This window comes from Lissotriton vulgaris, chromosome 2_1, assembly GCF_964263255.1.
Source record: "Lissotriton vulgaris chromosome 2_1, aLisVul1.2, whole genome shotgun sequence".
NCBI classification, from domain to species: domain Eukaryota; kingdom Metazoa; phylum Chordata; class Amphibia; order Caudata; family Salamandridae; genus Lissotriton; species Lissotriton vulgaris.
The window spans coordinates 1,495,942,001-1,495,958,358 of NC_141687.1; positions in this window are offsets into that span (position 1 = coordinate 1,495,942,001).

Here is a 16,358-nt window from a genome sequence, read left to right on the forward strand (position 1 = left end):
TCAAAGCGGTTTTTGGTGCCAGAGGAAAGCGTCATGAGACGCATACTGCCTCCTCCTAGCATGGTGAAGACATGCAGATCTGATGTAGCTGGAAGCCGGAGACGAGAGGAACCACGGAGGAGAGAAAGAAAAGTGTAGTTTTTTGGATTGTGCAGTGGGTAGTCTTTTAGGTTGTAGGGTTGTGTTTGAGTAGTGTAGAGTAGTGTATTTGAGTTTAGGGTAGTGTCAGGGGTCGTGAAGGATAGTGTTAGGGAGTAGGGACAGGACTAAGGGTCGGGGAAGGGATGTGCAGGGGGTGGTGTTTTAGGGTTTAGGGTAGTGTTGTAGTGTTTGTGTAGTGTAGTGTAGTGTTTTAGGGTTTAGGGTAGTGTCGGGGTAGTCATGCAGGGTAGTGTTAGAGTGTAGGGACAGAACTGGTGGATTGGGGATGGTCATGTAGGGGGTAGTGTATTAGGGTTTGGGGTAGTGTAGTGTTGTTTAAGTAGTTAAGGGTACTGTAGTGTTTGTGGATTTTGGGTAGTGTTGTGTTACAGGGGATAGGTTACTATTACGATTATTTTATGATTTTATTTTAAGACTTTATCAGGAGTTTGTTTATAGCTTCTAAAGGTTTTGGGTTGACTGGGGTCGGTGTTGCCAGAGTAGAACTGTTTTGTTGGAAACATTTAGGGAAAATGAGATCTTTTTATAGCACGAAAATGCGTCTATGTTGGAGCTTATTCAGTCATATGATGTGTTTTTTTGTGGTCATTTCAAGTTGTTCCTTCGGGTTCAATCCATCACACCATTTTCTTTTAGAGAAGGTGATTTCAAGTGGAGTTGGGATGTCTGTTGTATCGCGGTGACCCTTCATCCAGAATGAAGATTTGTGAGCGCTTCCCCACAACTTGTCAAGTAAAAGAGCCAACTAGCACAGACTATGGTTTACTCTTGTGTGAAGTGCCTCCATTAATATTCATCTGCCCCAGGGAGCCATCGTACCTAAAGCCTCAAGGACAGGGAAAGTTCTTAGGAAAAATGAGTCTGCTGGAAAATGATGCTGGTGGGAACGGGAACGGAAGGGGACAACAAAACTTGGAACACAGACCCCGGTGCTAGTGACTGAAGTACGTTAGGTGAAATCTGGACAGTACTGGTCACAGAGGTTTCTCAGTTTGAGATACATTGATATGCGTCGTAATTTTCTGCATAGTAAAAACATTTTTATTAGATGACTATGCATTTGTGAACTAAAAGCATTCACACTAAAAACATGCGAAGTAATGGTATTTGCAATGTAAAAACATCTCACTAAAAACATGCTAAGAAATAGATTGCGTATTAACGACATAAATTCATGATTTGGCCTTTGTAGCCTCAGCCCTTGAAGGACTGGTGGACTGGGTCACAAGAATTGAGGGACGCAAATAGGAGGTCAACTCCTTGGTGGACATCTAGACCTCTTAAGGGTCCTATCAGTGAACTGCCTCAAGCTCCACATCGTTAAGTTAGAAGTTTCTATGCTCTTGGTGACGGGTGAGGAGGAGAGTAAACCCCTCCCAGAACTCTTGTAATCCAAGGATCAAGATGGATCAGAGAAGGTCTGGCCCAAGCGCAACAGAGACACTGCCACCACTCGTTGGTGCAGTTTGCCTCTATTTTCTCACTTACCCCAGGGCTTACTGATTGTTGTACCCCAAATATAGGCATGGAAAAATGCATGCCTGTCAAGAATAAAATCTCTAGGCGCTTGAGAAAGTGAGAGCCAGCATCAAGTATGAGGTATCCAAGATGTTGGATTTGGGGACGTTTTAGCCCTCCTGTGTCCTTGGTCCATTCCAGTGGTATTGGTACTCAAAGATGCCCCATAGGGCACCACACTAAAATTTGTGTTCTGTGTGGATTATCAGGTCCTCAGCTCAGTAACCAAGGCTGATGCTCACTCTATCTCCAGAGCTGTTGAGATAATAGATCAGTTGGAGGCTGCCAAATTCCTCAGTACCTGTGATTTGATATAAGGGCATTGACAGATTGCCCTAACAGAGGAGGGCAACAGGAGATTAGCATTTCCCACACCAGAGGGCCACTTTCAGTTCAGAGTGATGCCCGTTAGACTAAAGAATGCCCCTACCACCTTCCAGAAGTTATTCAACCAGATACTGGATGGAATAAAAACTGCAGTGTGGCCTACTTGTATACCATTGCTGTTTTCATCTCCAACTGGAATTACCACCTGCACCAACTCCTGGAAGTGCTTCAGTCCCTTCAAGGGGCCAGCCTGACTATCAAGGCCGGTAAGTGCCAGAAATGGCTGGGATCAGTTGTGGACTTGGGACACCAAGTCGGTGGAGGGAATGGTCAGGCTCTACAGCCCTAGATACAAAATATTATGGATTTGGAGACTGAAAAGACCTTATACCTCACTGGGTACTACAGAATATTTGTAAATGCATATGGTACCACTGTAGCCCCCTTAACTGAGCATGCTTCAAAGAGGCATCCAATGAAGGGGATTTGGATGGAGATGTGCCAGAAGGAGTTTGATACAGTTAAGAAGGATATGTACATCGCAGCAGTGCTCAAAGCATGCTTCCTTCTCCAAGGAATTTCTAGTTCAGAGTGATGCTTCAGAACATGGCATTGTGGCTGTCTTGTAAAAGCTGAATTATGAGGGTTTGTACCAAACTGTAGCTATCATCAGAATAACTCTACTTCTCAGGGAACAGAGCTGGTGTGCAATTGAGAGGGAAGCATTCACAATGGTATGGGCACTGAAGAAATTGAGACCATACCTGATTGAGACTCAGGTCAGTGTTCAAAGATACTACAGATCTCTCAAATGGCTAATTCAAATGCAGGGTCAGAATACAAAACTGTTTTGGATGTCCACCTTACAGGAAATTGGCATTATGGGAGAACATCACCTTAAGACTGACCAAGCCAATGCTGATGGTCCTTCTAGGTTTTTCAGTTTCAGCAATGACAACTCCCATGAGGGTGGGTCGTAATCCCTGCTTTCTGCTAGTGGAGACACATGTTGTAAATGACCATCGATTGCATGGCGTTCCCCAGGTTTTTGCCTTATTTAATTGAACCCATTTTGTTTGCCATTGGACTCTGTACACTTTACTCCTGCTAATCAATGGTCAAGGTTTAAGCTTGCCCTTTAAAACGTGGTAAAACTGGCACGAGAAATAAACATATAAGTCACAGCAATATAGTACTACATGTACATAGGGCATGTAAATGAAATGCTACAAGTAGTGTGCAGCACTCATTGGGCCACCTACTAAAGTAGCGCAGTACATCATGTTTCTAGGTCTGAACTTGCAGATTGTGTGTGAAGTTGTAAGCTGCCATTTTGACCTGGCAAAATAAACCTTTCACCAGTCATAAATGTATTTTTAGTACTTATATGTCACGCCTAAAGAAGGTCCTGCATTGCCATAGGACAAGGTGCAGTGTATTTAAAAAGCAGCACATGTATAATGGTTTTTCATGTCCTGGCAGAAAAAATTATTAAAAAGTTATTTTTCACTGTGGCAAGACTGACCCTTCCATAGAAAAACATTGGGTTACATCACAACAACATGTACTTTCAGTTTGGGAGCTGCTGGGAAGGTGATTTAAGTATGTAATTGTAATATTAATCAGATTTTATTTTACTATTTTGAAAATTACACTTATAGAAAATTATTATTTTCATGCCTATGTGAAATGTGCCTTTCTACCAGTGCCCAGTGCCACCTGACTGTTGAACAGCTCCCCAGAGGTGATATGTTGATTGCTTCCAGACAGTGGACAAACAGCATGGTTGTGGAGATTTGTTTTCCTCCTTATACAGAATGATCTGAGACATTGTGCCTAACTCTTCCCCGACCTTCAAAAGATACCTAAACTGTCACTGGTCGATGTAGCTCACACCTAGGCCTGGCTTCCTTCATCTTTCTAGTCAATTTGGCTGCAGAATTTAGTTACAGAGGGGTACTGTGGGACAGCTTTTGGTAAATCACACAGGAAGTGCTAAAAATCTGGGTAGGGTCGCCTTGGAACTTTTACCTGATTGATAGAGAGTGGAGAGGCATCCCCCAGTACCTTCCTCAGATCACTAAACTTTTAAAGACCAGAAGAAGGACTGCCCTGATGTCTGAATACTGAAGGAACAATGGATCTGCTTGCATTGTACCAAAAGCCCCAGAAGTGACTCCAAGGGTCTGTTGGCAAGACTCTTGTTTGAGCTACGAAGTACCCAACAAGCTTTTAGAGGCAATTCCCACATAACCAGTTCCATCTGGACCTGACCTTGACCCTGCTACTGGCCTCTGTTGAAGTGAGTACTAACCCCTAAGTGTTGCCCCCAGGTCCTGAAAGAATTTGGGAGTTAGAAACGTTTTGCCAAATGTATTCCTTGAGAATCAGCAGAGGTCAGGACGGCCATCAAAGAGGTCGCCATCGAAGCCGAATTGCTGGCCGTACTAAGCTTCCTGCTGTGCTGAAGGAGATCTGACTTCCAGAAAAGTTTCTAAATCAAAACCTAGAGGTTCTCATCAGGGTCAATGGGGAGGAGCAACCCATTGAGGCCTTACTGGCCACAGACTTTGGACTTCACCCATTCGGCACTGTCCCACCATTGTTGACAGGGAACCTGATTACCAGCAACCTGCCATCGCCAGGTTCCGCTTGCAACGTGATTCACCAAAAAACACTTTTTCTTCATAAACAATTTCTATGTACAAACAAACATGGTCTGTGTATCCGACTCACACTTCATCACTGTCTGCCTTAACCTTTGTCTTGGTCCCGGTCTAGAAAGACCAAATAACCACGGTTGACTCTTTGAGATTTTGGGAACTAGTTTGTATTAAAATATCTAAAGGTCATATTTCCGGTTTTACTCATTGGATTTTTGTTATTTTTTATGTCATTTTATTTATTAAAACATGCTCTAGTCCACTAAATTAGTTTAGGATTTTTCTTGTCTTTTTACTTTATTACTGTTTGAGTACTCCATAAATACTTTACACATTGCCACTAAGATAAACCTAACTGCTTTTGTGTCAAGCTACCAAATGGTTGAGCACAGGTTTATTCAGTGACTTAATTGTTGTTCACCCTGATAAGAATTGTGGTCATTATTTGAGGTGGAGTCCCACTGCCACAACTAACACTCCCATTTCTTACAATAACTATTGTTTAACATATTTGGTAAAAGTGCTGCTAACTAACAGGCCACCTTCCAATTTTTCAGACCTCACAAGTCTCCCTCGCATCTCATTGCACCCACTTCAAACTTGTTATACATTTATAATGGCAGAAATAGCACCAATTCAGATTTCAAATCACAATATCATGTCTTGAATATGTTGTATGATATTTAAATAAATGAAGTTAGAGTGCAAAGTTTTGTAAAATATTATTAGTCAAGTTATTACAAAGTAAGTTATTCATGGAGTCATCTGTGAAATTTTAGGAAAGCCAAGGTTCATTAAAATATAAAAGTGCACATATTGAAATGCTTATAGCACAGACCTAGCTATGCTGATATAGAGTTGCATGAACATGGGACAGGTTTGAAAGGAGAAGAGATAATATGAGTGCACCCAGACTATTGAGAAAGGGGAGAAATGAATTCTTTTGAACAGATTCAGACTAGCGGACATATGGTCCTTATCGAGGGACTTACAAGTCAGGACGAGTTTCTGTGATCCCGAGTGAAGATGCTGCAAGCTAAATAGAGCCCTTGGTAACCCAGCTGAATTGTAAAACACGGTGATCAAGTCAGTCAGCAGCTATGACTCAAACAACTGTTGCACTGGACCTCTCATTCCCCATACTCAACTGCATTTATAGCTATATCTCAGACTTAATTCATAGAATGTTAATTTATTTATTTATTTTTAGATCTTATATTGCAGGAATCACACCCATATAAGTGTGATATAAGTGTCACAGCACTGAAAATGGAACACACTGCATATATATCTAGAGGTAATCATCACGAGGGATTTCACAGAATTTTATAAGATTAGGAAGAAAGAAACAACTTGAGAAGGTTGAGCATGGCTCCTCAAAAATTGCAAACATGGTGTAGGACCCCTGCCACAAAGTGTAAGTGGCCATCTGCTCCTCTTTTTAAATTTCTGGCTCCAGAAACTTGTGTCATGAGTCTCCTTTAGAGTGATCTACATGATCGTGGCACATTGTACACTGAAAGTGTATTGACCATGTGAATACTTTGGGGTCAACCCAAAGTGGAACTTCTTACACTGTGGGGAAATACCATTGCCATGCCCAGGCTATCTCTCTACTAATGATTGTGGTAGCTAGTTCTGCCATTTAGATTTAGGCCTGTTTTACCTAAACCTCACTGAGGAGATTTCCCCTGGATCTCCCTGGTAAAAGTGTGCAATAGAGTATAATTAGACCTTCTAATTTTTCTGTATGGGGATGTAAGTGCTTCTATATATGTGGTGTGAGATACCACAGTTGGGGTCCCCCTCAATGTAAAGATCCCATGTATTTGCAAGGTATTTCATTAAATTAGTTGTAGATAGAGATTGCCATTTTCCATTTTCTGCATGTGACCCTGAAATGCTCCTTTAGAGTCTCCTCCCCTCTGGAATACATTGTAAAAACCATGTATACGCCCTGCCTTCTTACCCTACAAAAAATTTCAGCAGGATAAAGCGTTAATTTACAGACATAGGAACGCTTATGATGAAAACATTGATCTGGAGAATTGGCTAAAAAGTAAACATATAATACAAAGAACTTGGTTTATGCTCCATACCCTTATCATGTGTGCTAGACATGTCAGCCTTAGGGTGGTCTTCCCACAAACGTTTTGCCTTACTCCCACATTTTTTTGATAATATTGTTTTAGTTGACCGCCAGCTCTGTGCACTTTACCACTGCCAACCAGTGCAAAAGTGTGTGCTTTCTTGCGAGAGGTCAAGGATTAGAGACCTAGTTGCGGTCTCCCTAGCATAACTTCATACACATATGAGCAACTATGCTGGATTATCAAGGGGGAAAATCCAAATATTTTGCAGAAGACACGTCACCCATTAAATAGTGGCTTGCTTCAGCATTGATGCATATCCACGCCCTAGTAGGATGGTACCACCAGGGCAGACTCAAAATTGGGAGTTATTATGTAAATTGTGACTGGATTTAAAGCAGGGATCCTGAAGAAAAAGCAGTAAAAATATCTCAGGGTATACCCAAGGAGATTCCCTTTGTTAAATACCCTAAACATGGATAAACACATCTAGTGGGGGTCGGTAACAGTTAGTGGGGTCTGTGTGGGTTTCGATGACTCAATTCCACCTATCTAAGTCTTCATGTTTCGGTCAACATTTAAAGCCTGTACAGGTTTGATGCCTTTGTCAGGGCTGTTTTCATCCGTGCTTGTTTACTCATTCGTACCATGCATAGATATTTGGTCAACGGCTCTCACTTTCAATTACAATCCCTACTGGAGGAAACCCTAATTGTGGGTGGTTCGGGCATCCTTCACATCTAGCGGAAGGCACTCTCCTATAGTCACATATTCTTCAAGAAAGCAGTGCCTGCTTCTAGTACCTGCTGCTCTGCGCCTAGACAGTTAGCAATTAGAGCAACAGGTATCAGAAGCAGGCACGGCATCCTTGAAGAATGTGTGACTACAGGAGCATGCCTCCTGCAAATGCATATGATGCCCGAACCAACCTCAATTAGGGTAAGGGGATAACACAGCTAAGATAACACCTACTTACCCCTTGGTAGCTTGGCACAAGTTGTCAGGCTTATCTCAGAGGCAATGTGTAAAGAATTTGTACAAAACACACAAGGTAACACAGTGAAAACACTACAAATGGACACCACACCAGTTTAGCAAAAAATAGCCAATATTTATCCAATCAAAGCAAGATCAAAACAACAAAAATCCATCTACACATGCAAAAGTATGAATTTCTTAAGAATAGAGCAGAAATACAGTTCCTTGAAGTCGTTAGCACCAAACGGGGCTATCACAGTGACGTGACAAACAAATCCAGCAGTTCAGTCTGACCTCAATGGAGTTGAGGGCTGGCTACTGCATTGTGAAAGACCCACAAACAGTACCCTAAAGTTGAAGAGACCTTGAGGACCTTGCGATGAAGTGCAGTGGGAGGAGTTGCAGGCATCAGTGCTGCAAGTCTGTGCAGAAGTCAGGGAGTTCTTGAAGTCACACGCGTTTCAGATCAAACTCCGTGAGATCAAATCAGGAACCCTGACGTCTGCAATGTCAGGGCTGCTATGTTGTCGAAGGTGGTGCATCGAGCACTTTGTAATGCAGTGTCCATGACTTAGGTGCAGGCTGCAGCGTGGCATTGGTGCAGAGCGGTGGTGTCAGAGTACATGAAGCTGTTATTAACAGCCCGATGCTGCGGTGTTGTCAAGGTTGGTGTGGGAAAAATGGGGACCACCCGGCAGTGTAAGCAATGGAGTCTGTGATAGTGCTTAGACGTTGTCGCCAGTGAGACCAACGTTGGGGTGCAGTCAAAGTTGGTGTACCTAGGCAGTGCCCATATCCATGATGCCGGCAGTGGCGTCAATGTCAATGAGGAGTGTTGCTGTTATTGGCACCAGGGTTGAGGTGTCAGCGAGGTCGGTGCTGAGATCACTCAGCAAGCAGTGACCACAGTGTTGGTACAGGCAGCAGTGACAGTGATGGCGCTGGTAATCCTTTTGAAGTTACCGCACAGCAAACACTCTAAATGCCCCAGAACTGGAATTGGCAGGTTCAGGACTCCCAACAATGGAGTCAAGATGCTGCAGATGAAGTCTTTGAGAACCCTGACACTTCCAACAGGAGGTACGCACAAACCATCCCTCGTAGAAACTTCACAAGCAGTATACACAGTAAAGTGCAGTCCTTTTCCTCACCAAAGCAGAAGCAGCAACTGCTGGCCAACGCAGCAGAGCAACACACAGCAAAGAGGCAGTACTTCTCCTCACAGCTGCTCAGCTCTTCTTCTTGGTAGAGCCTCCACTTGACCCCAAAGTGTTCCAAAAGTCTGCAGTTTTAGGTCCAGTACTTATACCCCTTTTGGCCTTTGAAGTATGCATTTTTCAAAGCATAGCCTTTGCGGTGCACAAGATTACCACAGTTAGGGGTCTATTATGATGGCGGTCGGGAAATCACCCTGACCGCAATGGTGGCAGGTAAAGACCGCCTGCAAGGACCGCTGCATAACCGCCGGTCCGATTAGTGTGCTCCGCAGTCGCAATCCGCCCGAGGCGTTACGATTGCAAGCATTAACATTGTGGCGGTTGCTGCTGCCATCAGCACTGCAGCAAAGGGAAAAGGAGCATGTCATGCATATCCCTGCACTGTGTGGCAGACACTGTGCAGTGCCTGCCACCTGGTACAGGGACATGTAGGGGGGATACCATGGGTGCCCCCCCAGTGTACCCACACCCCCCAACACATTGGGGGCCTGAAATGGGCCCCTGGAGACATTCTTCGCATGCCTTTCTATGGCAGCTGCACCGCTGCGGAAAGGCTGGCTGCCACCGGCTTCATAATCATACCGGAAGGAGCCTGACCCGCACCGGCCCAAAAGTAGTGGTCCAGTTCTGCCCGCCAGGCAGGCGTGGGACTGTTACCGGCGGAAAAGTGGCAGGTGGTTCTTCTCACCTCTGCGGTCATCACGCTATGCTAATGGGACCGGCGGATTTCCGGGCTGCGATCACAGGCGGATGTCCGCCGCCGGCCCGGCAGTTGCCACCGCCGGCCTAGCGGCCCCATCCTAATAGACCCCTTGGTGCTTTGTGCTTCCAAATACTGTTGTCTCTTAAAGTTTTTTAAATGTCATATCTCCGGTTCGAATGTATGATGTTACTCAGCAGACAATTACAATGCATACCATTACAACAACATTTTTACCACGCAAAGTAGTTAACTCCACAAGTTTTTATCACAAATCTATTACAACTCATTTTAATAGAGTATTATTATTTGTTTTGAAAGTAATTTTTATGAGTAATTTAATAAAACTTACCTCGTCACTGGGACGGGATGCGAGGGAAATAGGGGGGGGTTGGGTGGGGAATAAATTTAAAAATTGCATGTATTACTTTTTTTTAATTATCTAAAATAATTTGTGAGTTAAGATCTTAGACACAATGTTTGTACATTAGAAATTGAACGTATTTGAGTATTTTAAAATATGTTTGAAATAAATTAAGACACAATTATTAATAAAAAAATCCTAATTTTTAATCAATTTAAATAAACAGGTAGATAACCACTAGAACAGAATGCTATTAAAATAGTGTTTTGGAGTGGGATAACATTTTTAAAAGACATTGGCTCATTAAAAAGTAATATTTATTGTTATTAAGCACAAACAAATATTGATGGTAATTAAAAAAATATATCATAAACACAATGATGCAATGTGCACAATTTAAATAATTTTGCATAATATTTTTTCAAAGAATGCTTAAAGGTAAATGCGATTCAAGTAAGTATAGGTTGAAAGGGAATAACTTTAAAGATGAAATATAAAAGAAAATAATCCCCAAACATGTTGTAATTGTAAAAATCAGACTAAAAACCAAGCATGAACGAAATGAGGAAAATGATGTCCTTCTACCATTTCCATTGCTGAGGTAGCATCAGCACCTAGATAAAAGGGTTACCGTTTCAAAGAGGAAATAAAAAAAAGACATTTTAAATTATACGTTCAGTCAGGGTATGCACCGCATTTTTTCAACAAATCCTCCCAAAATTTTCAATTAAATAACAATTTTGCACACTAAAACATATAAATTAAGCCGCCCACCATTTTGTGTTCAATTGAACGCTAACTACAACAGTGTCATGACATATATGCTAGTCACAGAACCAAATGAAAGCATTTCCATTAAAACACTGCCATCTATTGTACACAGTAAGTATTGATTAAAATAGGAAAATGCGATTAGTATCAGTAATCGTACTATTGAATGGCAAATAATTAGTGTATGTATGAATTCTTTCAAATTCTAAAAATTGCTGTCAAAACGATTAGAAAAATATCAACCATTTATAAGTGTGTTTTTTAAAATCTACTTGAATGATTTCTTTTTAAAATATATATATTTTTTTACATTATAAAAAAATAAGGGAGGTGAGTATTCCAAATGAAAATCTGTTTTTAAGAAAAGTGAAGTTAAAAATGAATATGCTAAACTAAATAAATTCTTCACAGAAAACATAGACAAACTAAAAATTGAAATTCTAATAAAAAAGTATGTTTGAGTCAAAAGATCATCTGCATAATATACTGTATGAACATAGTTAACATATCAATTGTTGTTTGTTTACAGTGTCATTGTTATGCAGTGTTAATTCCCTGAAAAAAGTGGCACAACTGTGAAAGGAATTGTGAGAGGTAAATAGCTCATTCCTCACCCTTAAAAAAAAAATAACAATGATTCGTAAAACATTAACTTCACAGATTATGAAAAACATTTAATCTATATAAATATTATATTTATTGTTCAAAATATAGTTGGAGCATAGAATGTGCAGGTCAGTGAAATAGTGTTAAGTTAAGTAATCTATATGAAAGGATTACCTTATGCTACAAAGCCACTTTACAACTGGATATGGTAATAAGTAAAATGAGCAAACAAATGTTTTAATTCAACATGGAAAATACATGAGTTATCAAATCCGCTCTAAAAAACTTCTAACTACAAAATAATTCTAATTTTAAAAAATACAATACAGTCAATGTATTGCAAAAGTGGTGTTTACTGAATGAAAACAGGTTATGAGTTAAGTTGTCACACAATGTAATGTAAAAGTAAAGAGTGTTTACATCATGCAAAGTCCATAACAGTTGAAAATGCTGAAAAGGTTTCAAAACACTAAATTGTCTTTTCAGCTTCAAAACTGTTGTGCAGTGAATTTCTGAGAAAACAGGTATTGTAAATAAAAAGTGTGTTTACAACAGGAAAAGTACATGACATTGAATGAAAGAATAAATAACTAGTCTAAATCCAAACGGTGTTTGCTGCAGGGAGAGTGCATGACGGTTCCCAAAAAACTATTCTAACTACAAAGGGTGTTTGCATTAGGGAAAGTGCTGGACAGTGTTTGCTTTCAAAAAAAGCTATTCAAAATCCACAGGGTGTATGCAGCAGGGAAAATGCATGAAACTGATGGTTGCCCAAAAAAACTATACTCACTCCAAAGGATGTTTGCAGTAGGGAAAGTGCTGAACAGTGTTTGCTTGCAAACAAGCTATTTGAAATCCAAAGGGTGTTTGCAGCAGGGAAAGTGCATGAAACTGATGGTTGCCCCCCCAAACATTCTAACTTCAAGGGGTGTTTGTAGTATGTAAAGTGCTAAACAGTTTCTTGGGGGCAAAAAGCTATTCCAACTCCAAAGTGTGTTTGCAGCAGGGAAAGTGCATGACACGTTTGTTTGCAATAAAAAATATTCTAACTCAAAAGTGTGTTTGCAGTAGGGAAAGTGGTGGGCAGTGTTTGCTTGCAAAAAAAGCTATTCAAAATCCACAGGGTGTATGCAGCAGGGAAAATGCATGACACTGATGGTTGCCAAAAAAACTATTCTAATTCCAAAGGATGTTTGCAGTAGGGAAAGTGCTGGACAGTGTTTGCTTGCAAATAAGCTATTCAAAATCCAAAGGGTGTTTGCAGCATGGAAAGTGCATGACACTGATGGTTGCCCCCCAAACATTTTCTAACTTCAATGGGTGTTTGTAGTATGGAAAGTGCTAAACAGTTTTTGGGGGCAAACATGATATTCCAACTCCAAAGGGTGTTTGCAGCAGGTAAAGTGCATGACACGTTTGTTTGCAATAAAAAATATTCTAACTCAAAAGTGTGTTTGCAGTAGGGAAAGTGGTGGAGAGTGTTTGCTTGCAAAGAAAGCTATTCAAAATCTAAAGGGTGTTTGAAGCAGAGAAAGTGTGTGACACTTATGGTTGCCCCAAAAAATATTCTAACTCCAAGGGGTGTTTGCAATAGGGAAAGTGCTGGACAGTGTTTAGGGGGCAAAAAGCTATTCTAACTCCAATGGTTGTTTGCAGCAGAGAAAGTGCATGAAACTGATGGATGGTACAAAAAACTATTCTAACTCCAAAAGGTGTTTGCAGTAGGGAAAGTGCTGGGCAGTGTTTGGCTGGCTAAGAAAGCTATTGTAACTCCAAAGGGTGTTTGCAGCAGGGAATGTGAATTACACTGAAGGTTGTCAAAAAAAAACTATTGTTACACCAAAGGGTATTTGCAGTATGGAAAGTGCTGGACAGTGTTTGGGTGGCAAAAAGCTTTTCTAACTCCAATGGGTGTTTGCAGCAAGGAAAGTGAAAGACACTAAAGGTAGGTAAAAAAAACCTATACTAACTCCAAAGGGTGACTTCAGTAGGAAAAGTGCTGGTCAGTGTTTGGGTAACAAAATGCTATTGTAACACCAAAGTGTGTTTACAGCATGGAAAGTACTGGATAGTAATTAGGTGTCTAAAATTATTCTGACTCCAAAGTGTGTTTGCCTCAAAGGCAACTGCTTGACATTCAATGAAACAATATGATGATAAAATGAGTAACAAATAAGCAGAGTAGTAATAATAGAGTTAAAAAATCTTGAAATGTCCGTGAAACAGCATTCCTTCAAAAATACTTCCTCTAAATATATTTCTATGACACTCTATTCTTCTTATATCTCGCAGATTCAAAATCTTCAAAACAAGAAAATTCCAAATCCTGACTTCATCTTCAACCAAGGAGAAGGTCAGTTACCAGTAATACATATTATAAGATTCTAGACAATAACTCTTTCTTATTCCAACTAAAAATGAATAAGAAAAAACAACTAATTAAAATCAAATTTTCTATTTACAGCAACCCAACAGGTGCAAAACCACTTCTAAAACATCCTCCAAAAAGACAAAGGACTCTTATAATTAATCTAACTATGGTGAGAGTTACATCTTGAGCATACAAATCTTAATGTTTCAATTTACAGGTGCCTACCATATTAACCATCAATTTGAAGGATATTTTGAGAAATTCAAACAATTTTTTATTATATCAAAAGACACAAATCCCAGATTATTAGACATATTTTAAATATTTCTGCCACTACAATGCAAATGAAATTATATTTGCAAAATCGAAAATGATGTATTTATTTGTCTTTAAAAACTAACTACATTCTCTCCACAGTATACACATTTTTACATAATCATTGTCATTCCCAAAAATCTTTCTTTCCCTTCTTTTTCAGACATACTAACAATGTCAGCAAGTAGAAAAGCAAAATATATGATATATGCAAGAGGAAATAGACTTCTCAATCATGCAGATTACCTTTATTGTAGGGATAGACTAACTGAACCCAGGGGTCATTGGCGGTGCATGCAATACTACTCATCCCATTGCACAGGCAGAGCCGTTACTCTGGGGGACACTGTAAAGAAAACCACTGAGCATAACCACTCTGCAACGGAGATTGAAATTAGGGGAAATATAAATGGGATGAAACAGCTTGCATGCACCTCTAATGGCTCCTGTGGTTCAATTTTGAGGGAGGCTTCACAACATATTCCTATGCATGTGGCTAGTGCTATGTCTACTATTCCCAATTAAGGAGAATTATCCAACTCAAAAAACATGCAAGTAACCTGCAGCGCGTAACTCCCAAACCTTTTCAGATATTAACATTCCTCATGAACTAACACTCACTGTTACTAATGAAAACTTTGGGGCCCATTAGGATGGTGGAAGGACCACCACCGCAGGGCCGGCAGTGGCAGTCCTTCTGCCATCACACATCGATATTCCCACTGCCAAATTAGGATGGCAATCCAAATCAGTCAGCGGTGGACGGAAAGTCTGTCCGCCACCTGTCTGCCAGAAGCAATCAGTCAGATTGCTTGGCGGACTGACAAGGGGCTATAACATGGCTGCGGTGCCTAGAAGGTTACAATGCTGGCGTCAGTCAGCCTTTCCATGGCAGTGGAACCGCCATGGAAAGGCTGGCGGAGGATGGATTCGGGAGCCAGTTGCCGGCCTCCTCTGTGTTGGGGGGTTGCAATGGGGGGTACCTATGGTACCCCCTGCATCTTCATGCACTAAGTGGTAGGCACAGTGTGGTGCCTGCCATGTAGTGCAGGGAAATGCAGTGCATGCCATATTAACAGTGCATGCGGTGCTGCAGCCAGCAGCAGCGTCCGTAATGTTAAGTGCCCTGGATGCACCCGCCACTCTGGCGGGTGCATCCTAATTGCAGTGATGATACCGTCCCATTTCTGGTGGGCGGTCCTGAACACGCAACGAAGGCAGGCAGACTCAGGTCCACCCGCAATCATAATGAGCCCCTAAGTCTTATACGACAACAAAACCATCAAAAACCTATTCTACTTTTTAGCAAACTTAGAAAGTAGTGACATTTGGATGATGGTTGGCATGTTTGAATCCACACCCCATCCATTTTCTCATATATGCACTATCCATCCCTGTATTAACCACACAGTGGTTCCCTTAGTCTACAGTTTACTCCCAGATAAACAATCCTCTACATATGCAGAAAAATTATCAGTTATAAAATCTAAAACACACAACAAAAGTCAGAAAAAAGCAATAATTGACTTTGCATTATCGATGAATAACACCATTACGAAAACCTACCCGGAACCCCAAATTCAAGGATTTTTTTTCACTTTTCTCAGGCCAATTGGCACAAAATTAAAAAAACATCCTTAACTGAGGATTACGTATCTAACAGTAAACTTCAATTTGAAATGAAAAATCTCTCAGCATTGTGTTTTGTTCTACCTTGCTGTTTAGAAAAGTACTACACATCAAAAACAGACTCAGATTATGTTGTAACCAATGAGGATAAATTGTCCCCCATTCTAAATTACGTTGAGGGCACTTGGATTGGCCATCTAAGCAGATCCGGTCGCAGGAGGAACCCAAGGATTCCTGTCCAAATTTGGAACTGTTATACAGCCAGCTTAGAGGGTGAAGCTAACACCATAAATACCATAAAGGGATGGCACAACTCCTTCAATAAATCTATAGGTAAATCAGACCCCAACTTTTGTCATTTTTTGAAAAATATGAGGAAGGAGCAAAAATGTACAAGAAATGAGAATTGCGCAATCTTTGTCAGGTAGTCTGAACCCACGAACTACTAAAAGAACTAAAGAAATGTTGAAAGACTATTGGGACAAATTCAACAATTTTTGTTGATGTTGGCTTCAAACTACCTTGACAATATTGCACACATCCTACCCTACTAATCCAAACCTACACCTATTGATAGTTACTTGCCTGTTTTCAAAATAAATTTTTCTTTCTTACAAATCATATACCGGGCAATTTATTTTTTATAA